The sequence below is a fragment of the Ascaphus truei genome, chromosome 1 (genome assembly GCF_040206685.1).
Source record: "Ascaphus truei isolate aAscTru1 chromosome 1, aAscTru1.hap1, whole genome shotgun sequence".
NCBI lineage: Eukaryota > Metazoa > Chordata > Amphibia > Anura > Ascaphidae > Ascaphus > Ascaphus truei.
In genome coordinates, this window is record NC_134483.1 from 86,708,016 (window position 1) to 86,723,294 (window position 15,279).

Genomic DNA, 15,279 nt, shown 5'->3' on the forward strand with positions numbered 1-15,279 from the left:
TTATAAGGTACATTTCTGAAATCCATGGACTTTGTATCTTGCGTACCACACTCATCACACCGGGCACTGAAAGACAATTTTCCTCCCGGGCACCAGCAAATGGCACACACAGCCTGGAATAATTCTTTGCCTTTGACTGAAATGTTAGACCCCTCCTGGGATCTTATAGTTTGTGACGGTCACGGCAGGCACGTTAGGTTTCATTACGAACGGAGTTAAACACAGTGCACTGTATTCAGTTTTGTTTTCTGCTGAATATGGAAACAGATATTGCAATCTGTTAATAGTCAAGCAGTGACTCTCCGGAGTGTGGCCCGCAAGTCAAGTCTTAGTTGAACTACAGAGTTCAGCTCAGAGCATGCGGCAGGGTGTGACTTCGTAATACACTTACCTGCATGTGCTGCTCTACAAAAGTAGTCCACCCCTATCACAACTATTAAGGGCAGGTCTGGCTCTTCTCCCTTGATTCTCACAGAACAGTCCAGAACAAGCAAGGCCATACTTTTGCGCCAGTCGGGTAAGAGGGTTCGCACAATACTTACACCCCTGCACAGGTTTTGCATAACTCTTTCTTGGTGAAACCCTAATCCCGAACACTTCAGTAAACTCTTGTTAAGCAGAAAAATTGGACCCACTTTCTCCTGCAAAACTCTCTTTGATGGACACTTATGCAATACAATCCTTAATCCTCAGACACTGCAAACTTTGACTTCTAGAGCACAAACTTGACAAACAGTGTTTGATACTTGCACTGTGCAATTTTTAGCATCAATGGTGGCAAACAGCAATCCCATTTATTTTGGCAGAACTTTCTTTAGCGGGAATTATGGGCCCACTATAATTCAGAGAAACTCTTTTAGCACAAGAACTTTAGCAATAGTCTTTAGTGCATATAACGTCCCATTGGCGAGGAACGACAATTTATTTCTCTTTTGCAAAACTTATAGCTTGCTTTTAGCGATCAACATCTTATACTTCAGTACCCATCTCCGGGACTTTGCCAGATAGTACTTAACACTATTATCTTGTACCAATCAGCTCCTAATACATAAAGGCTTTCAAAATAGTTTCTTTGATAAAAAAAGGAACTCGCACAATTCTTTCTTATTCTGTGTAAACTTGCAAAAATGAGAACATGGGTGAATCAGCCTTTGGTAACTATCGCTTGCAAAACATAGTCCATCCAGAGTCCCAGTGTAGCAGCAGCAAACAGTTTCCACAGCGGGAAATACACAAACTCTGTGAAAAATCTTAAAACACTTTGCAAAAAGTAAAAAAACATTCTCTTCGCTGCAACAGTTAAAAAACGAGCAAAACATTTCATTAGCATGCCCAGCCCCACATTGCGCACCAAATGTAAACCTCCTTGCCTGGCTCTAAAGGAGTTTACATCAAGTTGAACTATATACAGTACATGGCAGTGCTTAGTCTCTCATTCCTGTTTAGGGTGCTGGGTCGGTGCAGGCTGGGCGTGAATATGAAGATAGAATAAGGATGGGCGCCAGGAACTTTTATAGTACAAAAGAGCTTTATTCACATCCATTTAATATATATTATAATAAGGCTCGTCATTCAAGGACACACTTCACATTAGACACATTAGCTGGTGGGAAATCATAAAGTTACTATGTGCTTCTTCCCCTGGTAGCTCTCACTTCCACGCTGGGAGGTACTTATGGTTGTTTCCCTTAGTATTGGTTAGATTGCCAATCTCCTGCACAGCATCAATAATGCCCCATCTCAAGAGGGCCCCCATTGGGAATACACTGTTCTCTGGGATCAGTATCCCGTTACTGTGAATATACACGGAGAGGGCACGTCGCTACACCAAACACACATACACTTAAACAGAAAACAGTCTACCTGGTGCAAGGGAGAAAGCACAAATCAATACACACAAATAATCCAAGGATTATAAATAGCCCCCTATATTTGCACTCAAGGTAGGTGACAAAAAAATCTCTTGTCTACTAATAACTTGCTAGATAATAGCCAAATCCTAGCATAGGATACACCGCCAAAAGGTCACACTCAGAAATAAAAATAAAAATAAAAAAGACTAATAGTTATACTGTAAAAAACGACGAAACACTATAAAAATGCACAACAGTGCGTAGATAAAATCCCCCAATGTGTCTGGTCACGGTACTATATGAACGGATGCTGTTCCAAACATATAGCTGGTAGTGAGTCAAATGCTATACACAGAGCTGCACTATTGCATAGACTGTTGTAGTGAATGGTAAATGGATATTGAGGGAAGATAGCAGTGGGCTCAATGCAACTACTATATGGTAGAAGATCTAACCTGCAAAACCACTGTGTAGGGTACTCGGTAAACTCAGGTATAAACAGTAAATGGGTTAATATAGTGGCCCTAAGTTAACTTGGTTAGGACCAATACACCCATATACAGAATAAGCATTCACATACAGTCGTTGACAGTTCTCAATAATAGACTCTGAGTAGTGAATCTGGGTAGCTCGCACAGCAATGCACAGAATGAACACTCCAATGCACAGGTTGAGCACTCACATACAGACTTATGGCTGTTGTCATTCATGGACTTTAAATAGTCACTCTGGATAGCGCATACTGCAAAGTGCGGAAGTACAAGCCCCCAAAGAGTGTGAATAATACCAGACCCAAGTAGGATAGTATACAACCTGATACGTGTTAGCAATAGGCAGCCTGTTTGCTCCGTGTTTGAACTGGTGCGACCGTTCCTCCAAACACAAAACACGCATGCGTCAACGTGATGACGTCACGGCGTACCCGACGTACGTTTCACGCGTCACCACGCGCTTTCTCAAGGGGGAGGAGTAGGTAGCATGTAACCTCGTATAGTGGAACCTTTTATACACTCCCTGGAGGGGAGGGGCGAGTGACGTATGCCTAATACTGTTAAAAAGGCATAACAGGTACACATGTACCATGACATAACATAAAAAGAATCGGGGAAGGGGAAGGGGGGGTGCGAGAAGAATGACCGGAGAGGTAGGTAGTACTGATAAAAATATATATATATCATGTAGTAACATGTATAAGGAGCACCCACATGGAGAGACAAAGGGAACACCAATAAAGGCAGACAATGCCCGAGTGGTAGATAAACTGCAGGCATGCGAGTTGGATAAGCAGCATGAGTGCCTGGGTATATGATATGCAGGTGAGTCCACAATTGTGGGACAATGACATATGAATGATACACAAAGGGCTGTGTACTGCAAACCTTGACCATGCATATCGGATCCGGAGTTTACTAATGACCTTCTGGTGGGGCTGATCCGTTTATGATCCTGAGCTACTGATCTGAGAACTCCTGCTAAACACATGCTCACTCCTCTTCCCAAATGAGAATAGTCTTGGGCTATTACTAAAGGCGCGAGCTATATAGGGCACTTAACTTCACTGAAAACAATAAACAGGGACAGGACACTTGTAATGCAAAGATTCTGGATTCAGCAAATAACTTGCACACTGTGAGTCAGTAAACAGTCTTAGAGATGTAATCAAAAAGGGATTTTATTTAGCTTCGGTTATGTTCTCAGTTACAACTTGCACAGCTTAACAGCATTTCAACAGGAAAAATGCTCCAAATACCCGGGGAAGCCCCAATCAGTTTAGTCTGATCCTGAGAGAGCGAGGGGTATTCTTGGCCAGGGCACCTGCATGGTCCTTGGAGAAGCTTCTGGCACTATCCCCAGCATAGACTCTTATGGAGTTTTGTGTTAGGCTTCCTCCAATCAGTGCTAAGTGTTATAGCAAAATGCATACTTAAACTGATGAGTCACACTTCCTTTGCAGTAAACAACTCTATACAGTTAGGTCCAGAAATAATTGGACACTGATACAAGTTTTGTTATTTCGGCTGTTTAGCAAAATAAATTCAAGTTACAGTTAAATTACGAATATGGGCTTAAAGTGCAGTCTATCAGCTTTAATTTGAGGGTATTCACATCAAAATTGGAGGAAGGGTTTAGGAATTACATCTCTTTAATATGTAGCCCCCTCTTTTTCAAGGGACCAAAAGTAATTGGACAATCGACTCAAAAGCTGTTTCATGGACAGGTGTGGGCTATTCCTTTGTTATTTCATCATCAATTAAGCAGGTAAAAGTGCTGGAGTTGATTCCAGGCGTGGCATGCACATTTGGAAGCTGTTGCTGTGAACCCACAACATGTGGCCAAAGGAGCTCTCAATGCAAGTGAAACAGGGCATCCTTAGGCTGCAAAAAAAAAGAAAATCCATCAGACAGATAGCAGGAACATTAGGAGTGGCCAAATCAACAGTTTGGTACATTCTGAGAAATACTGCTGCGGCCGAGTTTATTCGAGCATTTGCCCGTTCTCGGCCGCAGCAGTTACCTGGCGCGCGCCGGAGGGTGCCGGGCGCGCGCCGAAGCAGCGGAGGAGAGGCCCGCCGATCGCGGCTTCCCCCTCTCCTCTCCGGGTCCGCTGGGTCCCCCGGAACCTCCTGCCGCCGTCCCCCACATCGTGGGACACCAGGGCTCCCTCGGGGAGCCCTGGACGCGCGTGCAGGGGGCGCAGGCACCCGATGACGCGTGACCACGCATCAGTGACGCGCGGCACGCCGAGGGGATGCCACTTGCAAGCCGGGAAATCTCCCGGCTTGCGGAACTGGCCACACTTCAATAAAGTGTGTCGCCAGTGTAAAGGACGCACTGGTGAGCTCTGCAACACAAAAGTCCTGGACATCCACAGAAGACAACAGTGGTGAATGATCATAGGATCCTTTCCATGGTAAAGAAAAACCCCTTCACAACATCCAGCCAAGTGAAGAACACTAGTGGTGTGAAGATGGTCAGCGCAAACCTCGTGGACCTCGCAAGTACTGTATGGTGGATCCGGATGAAGTATCAATGGAAGAATAAATGAAAATAAAACACAATATTAGTGTATCGTGTCCACATGTGGGGGATGGGGGGATGGGGAGTGGAGGGGGGGAAGGGGAGTGGTGGGGTGAGGGAGGAGTGGACGATGGAAGGATTGATAGTGGGTTCCCACTAACTAATCACAGAATACATAGAGTATATGGATCCAGTGACTCACACGGGCTTGTGTGGTGTCTCTCCCTCAACGCTGACTGGAGTGGGTTAATACAGACTCATAAGCTGGAGTCTCAATATACATAAAACTCACACGGCCTGATGTGAGTCCTTGCCCTCAGAGGGTGATGTCCTTTATGGATGGTGTTTTGTTGTTTCAGCAGAGTTGTCCCCCGATGGGTGTGGTGTGTGGGTGTCTCCTCTCCCCGTATCCCAAATGACCAAAAAAAGGAGGTGTGCAAACCAAAATATATTAAAGGTCTTTAATGGGTTAACTGTGAAGACATGTGCATACACTATGCATACATGTTGTGGTGCTTTAAAAGGTATAAAACAATATAGGACACAATGACACAATGAACTGGACAGTAGATGATGTACTGAAGCAAACACAAAAAATAGACACTCACACTAAACAAAATTTACTTGCCCAGTATCATCCGCTCGAGACACTCCTGCACGATTTCCTCCTCCGTTCTTGCTCCCACTGGCGCGTCCGGCAGCGGAACCTGAAAGGGAGATCTGTACCGGATGTCCTGCAGTGTGCTGGGTCCCTCTGTCAATGAGCTCCGGCAGGGAACTACGCGTTTCGCAATAAGCTTCGTCAGGTTCCTCCCTCACCCCACCACTCCCCCTCCCCCCTCCCCCACTCCCCATCCCCCCATCCCCCACATGTGGACACGATACACTAATATTGTGTTTTATTTTCATTTATTCTTCCATTGATACTTCATCCGGATCCACCATACTTGCGAGGTCCACGAGGTTTGCGCTGACCATCTTCACACCACTATTGCCACGCTGAGAAGGACACGGGATTCCCTTCTCCAAGGTCAAGCAGCAACCACAAAAATCAGCAAAAAGGGCCAGTATATGTTTTCTATATACTCTTTTGCACCACAAACAAAAAACCACATTTGTATATTTTATTAATTTTAATAGAGTAAGGCGTTACAATAACTTTTTAAGCCACAAGATCCAGGGAGCGCCCCAGTCCAAATATCCTCAAGTGAAGAACACTCCCAGGAGGTAGGCATATCATTATCCAAGTCTACCATAAAGAGAAGACTTCACAAGAGCAAATACAGAGGGTTCACCAAAAGGTGCAAACCATTCATAAACCTCAAGAATAGAAAGGCCAGATTAGACTTTGCCAAACAATATCTAAAAAAGCCAGCCCAGTTCTGGAACAGCATTATTTGGACAGATGAAACTAAGATCAACCTGTACCAGAATGATGGGAAGAAAAAAGTATGGAGAAGGCTTGGAACGGCTCATAGTCCGAAGCATACCACATGATCTGTAAAACACAGTGGAGGCAGTGTGATGGCATGGGCATGCATGGCATCTAATGGCACTGGGTCACTAGTGTTTATTGATAATGTGACAGAAGACAGAAGCAGCCGAATGAATTCTGAAGTGTATAGGGATATATTGTCTGCTCAGATTCAGCCAAATTCAGCAAAGTTGATTGGACGGTGCTTCACTTTACAAATGGACAATGACCCAAAACACACTGCGAAAGCAACCCAGGAGTTTTTTAAGGCAAAGAAGTGGAATATTCTGCAATGGCCGAGTCAATCACCTGATTGCAACCCGATCGAGCATGCATTTCTCTTGCTGAAGACAAAACTTAAGGCAGAAAGACCCACGAACAAACAACAACTGAAGACAGCTGCAGTAAAGGCCTAGCAAAGCATCACAAAGGAGGAGACCCAGCGTTTGGTGATGTCCATGCGTTCCAGACTTCAAGCAGTCATTGCATGCAAAGGATTCTTGACAAAGTATTAAAAATTAACATTTTATTTATGATTGTGTTAATTTGTCAAATTACATTTGAGCCCCTGAAATAAGGAGACTGTGTATGAAAATGGTTGCAATTCCTAAACGTTTCATACGATATTTTTGTTCAACCCCTTGAATTAAAGCTGAAAGTCTGCACTTCTATTGCATCTTCGTTGTTTCATTTCAAATCCATTGTGGTCACGTAGAGAGCCAACATTATAAAAATTGTGTCAGTGTCCAATTATTTTCGGACCTAACTGTATATGGTAAACATGTGACAAAGAGAGAGAAAGCTCTGCTAACTCATAATGAACCTGCTATGTATCTTAACTTTTTTCTTTCTCCTGGCCTCATGGAGATGTTACTCCCTCTATACACTACAAACTCCTCCATCCTGGCCCACACCCAACATCACCATACACCCTAGACTACTCAAAAGCCTTGCACTATCTACTGAATGTTGGTGGAGAACTCTAAAAACCAGCACATCAAACACTTCTCACTCTAATGGCAAACACCACAAATTTACAACTTACAAACAACTACCCAAATTACTACTCATACTATTACTCTCTTTAGCAGGTGATATTGAATCTAACCCAGGTCCTCCCATTTCAACTCTGTCCCATGCCCCTGAGAATTCCACCTTTAAATTCCAAAAAGGGCTATCTGTCGCCCATAGAAATTTCCGGAGCCTGCTGCCAAACTGGACGAACTAAGGGCATGGTGCCTTATGCATAAACCCAAAGCCATAATTCTTACAGAAACATGGCTAACCCCTAAAACCCCTGATGCAAATATCGCCATTCATTTTTAGGAGAGATAGGTCAAAGAGAGGAGGAGGGGGTGTTATTTTATATTGCAGACACATTATAATTTACACTGTTAAATTGCCCCCCAAGCCCACCTTCTTTTGAAATTCCAGTTGTCAAAATCTGCCTCCCCTTTTCTAAGCCCATCTTGCTCGCTGGCATCTACCGCCCCCCTAAAGCCCGTCTACAATCCCTGACTGATACCACCCAGTTTCTTGGCTCCATTTCCTCTCTGAATGAGAAGAGTGAGCTGCTAGTTCTTGGGGATTTCAACTTCAATTGACTTGACCCTAAAAACCACAAAATCCAGATACAACTCAAGTCACTTAACCTATCACAACTCATTTCCCAACCCACATGGACAAACCTGAAATCGCATAAACATTCCTTGATAGACTGGATTCTCTCCTCAAACCCCAGCAGAATCCAATCCTCTGGCATCCTTCCTGATATTTTCAGTGACCATGCAATAGTGTACTGTGTAAGGAAAATTAAACCGCCCCATTCAAGCCCTAAAGTTCTCCTCACTAGAACATTTAAAATCTTTAACCCACAACAGTTTCTGGATGACCTTAGCAACTGCCCTTGGCACAGAATCGATTTAATTCCCGACCCTGATTCTGCGCTCCACTATTTCCAATCCGAGTTCTTAAAACTCTGCGATACCCATGCTCCACTACGCAAAATAAGGGTACGGGGGGCCCATCTTCCATGGGTTACAACTGACCTTATAGCACTCTACCACCTCAGGGATACCTTGTGGAAAAGCTACAAAGTAACTGGCACTACCAAGGATCTCAATCACTACAGATGCATGCGGAACATGTGCACAAGGCAAACAAGACATGCATAAGCACAATATTACTCTGACAATCTCCACCAAAATACATCAAACCCAGCTAACTTCTGGAAGGTTATCAACAATATATTCCAGCCTCCTAACCATCAACAACCAAGTAATATCACTAAGGGGATATTACTCTGACAACCCCACTGACATTGCAAATGCATTCAATGATTACTTTGTGGGGTGTGCCACTAACTTATTAGCGAAATGCAGCCCAAACCACAAACCTGAATCTCATCCTGGGAGTACCCACATAGCCCCACCCCCTCCCAACACTGCCCACAATTTTCAATTTGGCCCAGTATCTGAAGAGGAGATTACACAAGCGCCCCTCAAACTAAAACTAAGCAGCCAATGCGGACCTGACTTACTACAATCTAGGTTCCTACGACTTGGTGCCCCAGCCATTGCCAAACCAATTGCTTCCATAGTCAACTCTATCCTGTCTGCAGGCCATATCCTTAAGACCTGGAAAACTGCCAGAGTTGTCCCAATCTTCAAAAGTGGGGACAAAAACACTGTCTCAAACTACAGGCCAATCTCACTTCTCCCAATTCTATCCAAAGTCATGGAAAAATGTGTCCACTCCCAATTAAGCGATTACTATACCAAGACAAATTTCCCTAGCCAATTCCAATCTGGCTTTCGTCAAACACTCCACCGGAACTACCCTGCTAAAAGTTTGCAATGAAATCCAGTGTGGAATGGAACGGGGACAACTCACTGTGCAGAATTCCTAGATTTTGCAAAGGCTTTTGATACTGTTGATCATGCTATCCTGCTTAAACTCCAGAGCTCTGGAATAGGGCAACATGCTTTAAACTGGTTTCAGTCCTACCTATCAGGTAGATTCCAACATGTGTCCATCTCAGGCTCTAACTCCAACCCCCTGGATATCACCTGTGGTGTCCCGCAAGGCTCTGTTCTGGGGCCCCTACTCTTCTCAGTGTTCATTAATGATCTTCCCACAGCTTGTAAGGAAGCCTCAATACACATGTATGCAGATGACACAATCCTATATGCACACAGCCATAGCCTCTCTGACCTTCAACACATACTTCAGTCTGACTTTTTGAGACTCGAAAACTTGATTTCCCAAAACAAACTGTTTTTAAACACTGATAAGACTGTAACAATGGTACTTGGGACCAAGACTAAATTTTTAAAGCTTCCAGCGACTGAGCTCCATATCAGAACCAACACTAACACCACCCTAACCCATGTCACTAGTTTTAAATACCTGGGCATATGGTTTGACTCCCACTTTACATTCGGAATGCACATTGATACCCTGACAACCAAGACCTATGCCAAACTTGGGGTACTTTACAGGAACAAATCCTCCCTAAGTCTCCTGGTCAGAAAGCATATTGCACAGCAGATGCTAATGCCAATTATTGACTATGGAGACATAGTATATGGCTCGGCACCTCAAACCCACCTTAGCAAACTTGACACCCTCTAAAATTCAATTTGCGTTTTGTTCTCCAATGCAAGTACAACACACATCACTGCGAAATGCTCAAAGAACTAGATTGGTCATCACTAGAGTCTAGGTGCAAAGTTCACCTTTCCTGTCAAGCCTTTAAATTCTTTATGGGCAAGCTACCCAGCTATCTGAACAAGCTCCTCACCCCTACCACACGCAGCACTTATCACCTGAGATCAGACTCCAAAAGACTGTTCATGGTCCCAAGGCTCAACAAAGTATCCAGCCGTTCCTCCTTCTCTTACCGTGCACCCCAAAACTGGAACAACCTACCAGAGACTCTCTCACATCCACCACCAGTCTAAGTTCTTTCAAATCTAAGGCTGTCTCAACTGTTTCATACGCCCATAATATATATTTTCTTTAACTGTGCATGCAATGTCTTGTATATAATGTATACCCTGTTCATTTATGTAACTGTATTTGTAACCATGTATTATTTGTCTTAACTCTGTGCCCAGGACATACTTGAAAACGAGAGGTAACTCTCAATGTATTACTTCCTGGTAAAATATTTTATAAATAAATAAATAATAAATAAACTCAAAGCACATGTTATGGTATGACACAATACCAGCTAATAAGTGGTACTGTACTTCCCAATATAATACTCTTAATATACTTATCTATACACTTAAACATAGTTACAGGACTCACTGTGAGGCCCTCTGCCAGAACTCAGAGGAACCTTCTAGAACATTGGGTGGAGCTATCTATATTTATTAATATTAATGAACACACAGTCCCTGCAAGCTCTAACCCCAGAACCCACCACATCATATATATTTGCGTCAAAAGGAGTGCTACTGAGCATGGTCAAATGTATACGACAAAAGACAAAAAATACCCAATGCTACATCAAATGTGACAAAATACATAGTTGAATACTTCAATATTAGTATTCTGATGAGTAAGGGTCATTTAGTTAAACCCTTTGGCTAAAGCATTATAAGCCTGCAGCCACATCACGACATGACCACTACGCAGGTCCTAACACTACATGTGAGAATTCTCATTTACCTCTGCAGTGGAGGGAGAATGGTCTTAATAGGCCTGTCCTGCACAGGAACATGCAACAACCTGCTACTTAAAAAGTGGGGAGGGGTGAGCTTACACTGGTATCAGTTGTTTGTTTGGATTTAAGTTTGCTCCTCCCCACTTTTAAGTAGCAGGTTTTTCCAGGTACCTGTGCAGGACAGTCTATTAAGACCATCCTGCTGCACCATGACCACAATCCCGGAACCGGACCTGACTATTCTTGTTTGTTTAGGCACTAGATACCAGGCCAAGGGTCGGTTACTACAGTGTACTCCCTACCTCTGCCCTGTGGGTCTGTCGCCTGGAATGCAATAAGAATCATTACACAAGACCTGTAAGGGAGTGGCAATCCCCTTTTGCACAGTCATCCTATATCACATGATGGGGAGTGGCAATACCAGAGTGATACCACTCGCTTAACTCATTAAGCCAGTTAACCCCTTACGTTACTTAGTAGTCCCCAAAGGAAGGGCTATGCCTCTTCACCATAACATGGCAATAATATTTTAGTCTGAAATGCATATAAAACAAGCATTTAAAAGAAGATTTTAGAACTTGCAGTCATCTACAGTTATTTTATGTCATAGGTGCAAAGATCCAGTACCAACATCGTACTGGTACAATGGTATAAAAAAAATGGAGGGCTGGATCTGCACACGCAAGGAATCATACAGTATGTAAATCAGTATAAACAAAAAAAACAGCATATATTCAAAAACAGAATAAAAGTGATAAATAAAATCAGGGGAACTCACTCAGATGTTCTCCAGCACCTCCTGCTCTAGCACATGTACTCCTGCATCTACTGCTCTTGGTAAAGCTGTGCCTCCCTCAGCTCTGGAAGTTGAAAACTCTAGAAAGCCATATGATAAGACCACTCTCAATCTAAAAATGAGACTATATCATAAAACCTCAACCCGAGTCACAAATAAACCTCTAATTCCGAACTGCCTATATTAAAAACTTTATGGTTAAAATAGATTAAAATTAGAAATAATAACCAAAAGAAATATTAGAATCGACATAAAAATGATACTAAATCTATTTCCTCATTTAAACCGCTTGGTGATAATGTGCGTAACTCATGAATCAAAAAGGTTTCTCGCTGTCCTAATTTTCCTAGTCTTTATAGTCTAATTTTGAGATTTTTTATTGATATTAATAACGTTTATTAATAATATTTCTACGAATAGTTTTTTTTAGTGTATTCTATCTAATGCAATCCCAAATTTTCCTTTAAAGTTATGACATTTTCTTTTAAAGACTTAATAATTACTAATTTTATTTAGATATCTAGCAATTTTGGTATTATCTTCACCTGGTACAGCCATGTGTCGCTTTACATTAATTGTACTTACTGTACAACTATTGAATTGTATTTTGCATTTTTTATTGGGAAATGTATATAAGCATTTATTTATTTATAGGTTCTTTTACTTGTGTCACTATTTGCTATGATCAAGCAGTGTTGAACTGAGAGATTGACACTCTATCTGGTGATCTGGTTATAATTTGGCTCTTGTGACCAAGCACGTCAGCTATTAGATGGTACAGGCAGTCCTCGTTTTACAACTCTTCGCTTTACAACGAATGGCTTATCCAACGCTATGCAATGCATACCTATGTTCATTTTTACAACGCCAAAACGGCTTATCCAACGCTCTTACGACGCTTTGCAACATTGTTTATGTGTAAACACATAAACAACGTTGCAAAACGCCGTAAGGGCATATATATAATATAATATTATACTATATAATATTATATTATACTATATAATATATTATTTATTATGTTATATTATATATATAATACAGTATATACACTATATAATTTATGTGTGTGCTGCATATCTTATTGCCTGCGTAAAATATTTGGTGTATTTTAGTGTTAAAAATGCCTTCAGGAATGGAACCTTTCATTTAAACAGTGTTCCTATGGGAAAACATGTTTCGCTTTACAACGTTTCGCTATCCAACGCCATTTTGAGTAACGCATTGTGTCGGATAACCGAGGACTGCCTGTATTGTTATATATTAGGCTGTCTTTAATTAGGCTGTTATATTCATTATTTTCCCACAAGGTGGAGGCAGCAAGGGTTCTATAGAGCTGATGGGGACACAAGGTATATAAGAGCCTATAGTATCATTGAAAGCCACACCCCTGACGAAGAGGCCACGCCTCAAAACGCGTAGGGTGGCTTTCATTGGTGAAAGAGTGAGGTTTGATGTGAGAGGACTGCAGAGCGGGCCCCAACGGAGGAGAAGGAATGGAGCGTATCACTTTGTGATCTGGGCTGTGCTGACATCATCCCTTAATCGCCGGTTATTGTGCTGCTTGTACAGGAGTAGAAGTCACGTGACGACGCACCAGTGAGGAGTCGCGTGGTGCAGAAGGAGGCTCCGGCAACTGTGCAGCCAGCAGGGAACAGTGGACGCGCTGCATCAACAGACGAAGTACCCCCACGGAGGAAGGACTCTGCACACCAGCAACACTACCCTCTCAATCACTGCCCATTTTAACTGGATGTTTGTGAGTGAATTTCTACTGTTTGTCTTTTATTTGAGTAAAAAACTTTATTGCACCAGGAGGTGTGCGCTTTCTCTTCTTCTCTTTTTTCTTAGTTACCTATTGTAGGGCTGGGTTGGCATCCTGAACTAAGAGAGCAGCACCCGCTGGAAATATTGGACTGAACTTTTGTCTGCTTTACTGTAAGGGTTTTCCTTAATCAATGACTAAGTGGTCATACAGTGGTTCTAATAATCCATTATATGGTTCTGTCTGAGCACCTGTAGCTGAGGCTCTTTTGTATGTGTTTTATCTTATACATTTATATTTTAATCAGGATTATAGTGAGGGACACATTCACAGCAAGGGTTTTTGCTGTGGATGTGTTCCACACCCCTGTCGTGTGTGGGTTTTCCTCCATTTGACCCTTGGAGGTTTGTCTCACCTATTTGTATTAATATATTAATTGTTTTACTGGAGTGTAATCAGCTTGTACTTTTTCAGGTGCTGTAAATGGCCTAACCTGGGCAGTACAGCAAGCAACAGAGACCTTGAGTGCACAAACATTATTGTCTACTCCAGCAGCACCTAATGAATCATTGCCAACCTCTGGGGTTCTGCTTCTAAGTCCCCCTCCTCCTCCTTCCCTAGTGAACCAGTTGCCCAAGCTCCTGTAAGGTGTGGGAGACTGCAACAAAGGGGGCCTAGTCAGCATGCCCCTTCCTCTGCAAAATAGAGGAAGAGATTATTTTGTTGTACTTTTTTGATTGGTTTCCTACAAATGTAAAAGTGGCATATTTTTTGTTATGTCTGTTCCTTTCGTCCAACAGTGTTTGAGTGATTAAAAGTTAAAATCACCATTTGCGTCTCTTTGCAAGTATTGCAAGAAATGCTTGTAATATAATTGTCCACATACTTTATTAAGTTAACAATATATAGCCTATTAGGGTATACATATCCTACATTCAATTTAAAACATTATGCAGTTTAAATCATGAACTATTTTACACGTATCAGATGCATATCTTGATGTGTTTATTCATGTTATATTATTGATAATCTAATGATAATAATCATGAGATATTAAGTATTTTAATCAATCTGGCACATAAGAGGTTAATATTAGTTAGAAATTATCCTTAAAATGCATGAATTGTTTGTGGCAGGATAATGGTAGGATGACCCGCTGTCCAGCCTAGTTTTATGTGCTGATCTAAAGATAAAGGATATCTGATTTCGCAAGTGGGGGGATTGAAATATAGCTCCCTGGTACCAGAATAAAAAAGACCCTTTAAATGTACCTTGAAAGGCATTCTTTGGTGAGATTCTGATGAGTACAGTATTAGTGGCCGTTGCTAGCATGCCAGGTTCAAAGGTTTGTAGTTTGCTAAATATGGGAGGAGTGGCTCAGTGTGTAAAGACACTGACTGGCACTGAGTTTGAAGCAGGGGAGCATGGTTCAATTCCTTTTGTTGGCTCCTTGTGACCTTGGGCAAGTCACTTTATCTCCCTGTGCCTCAGGCACCAAAAACATAGATTGTAAGCTCCATGGGGCAGTAACCTGTGCTTGCAAAATGACTCTGTAAAGCACTACGTAAAACTAGCAATGCTACAGTATACAAGAACATGCTAAAAATATATATATGAAAGAAAAAATACAAAAGTGCGCAAAAGTACAATTCAACTTAAAAAAGATTATTTTTTAGATGTAATGGATGCTGCTACAATGTGT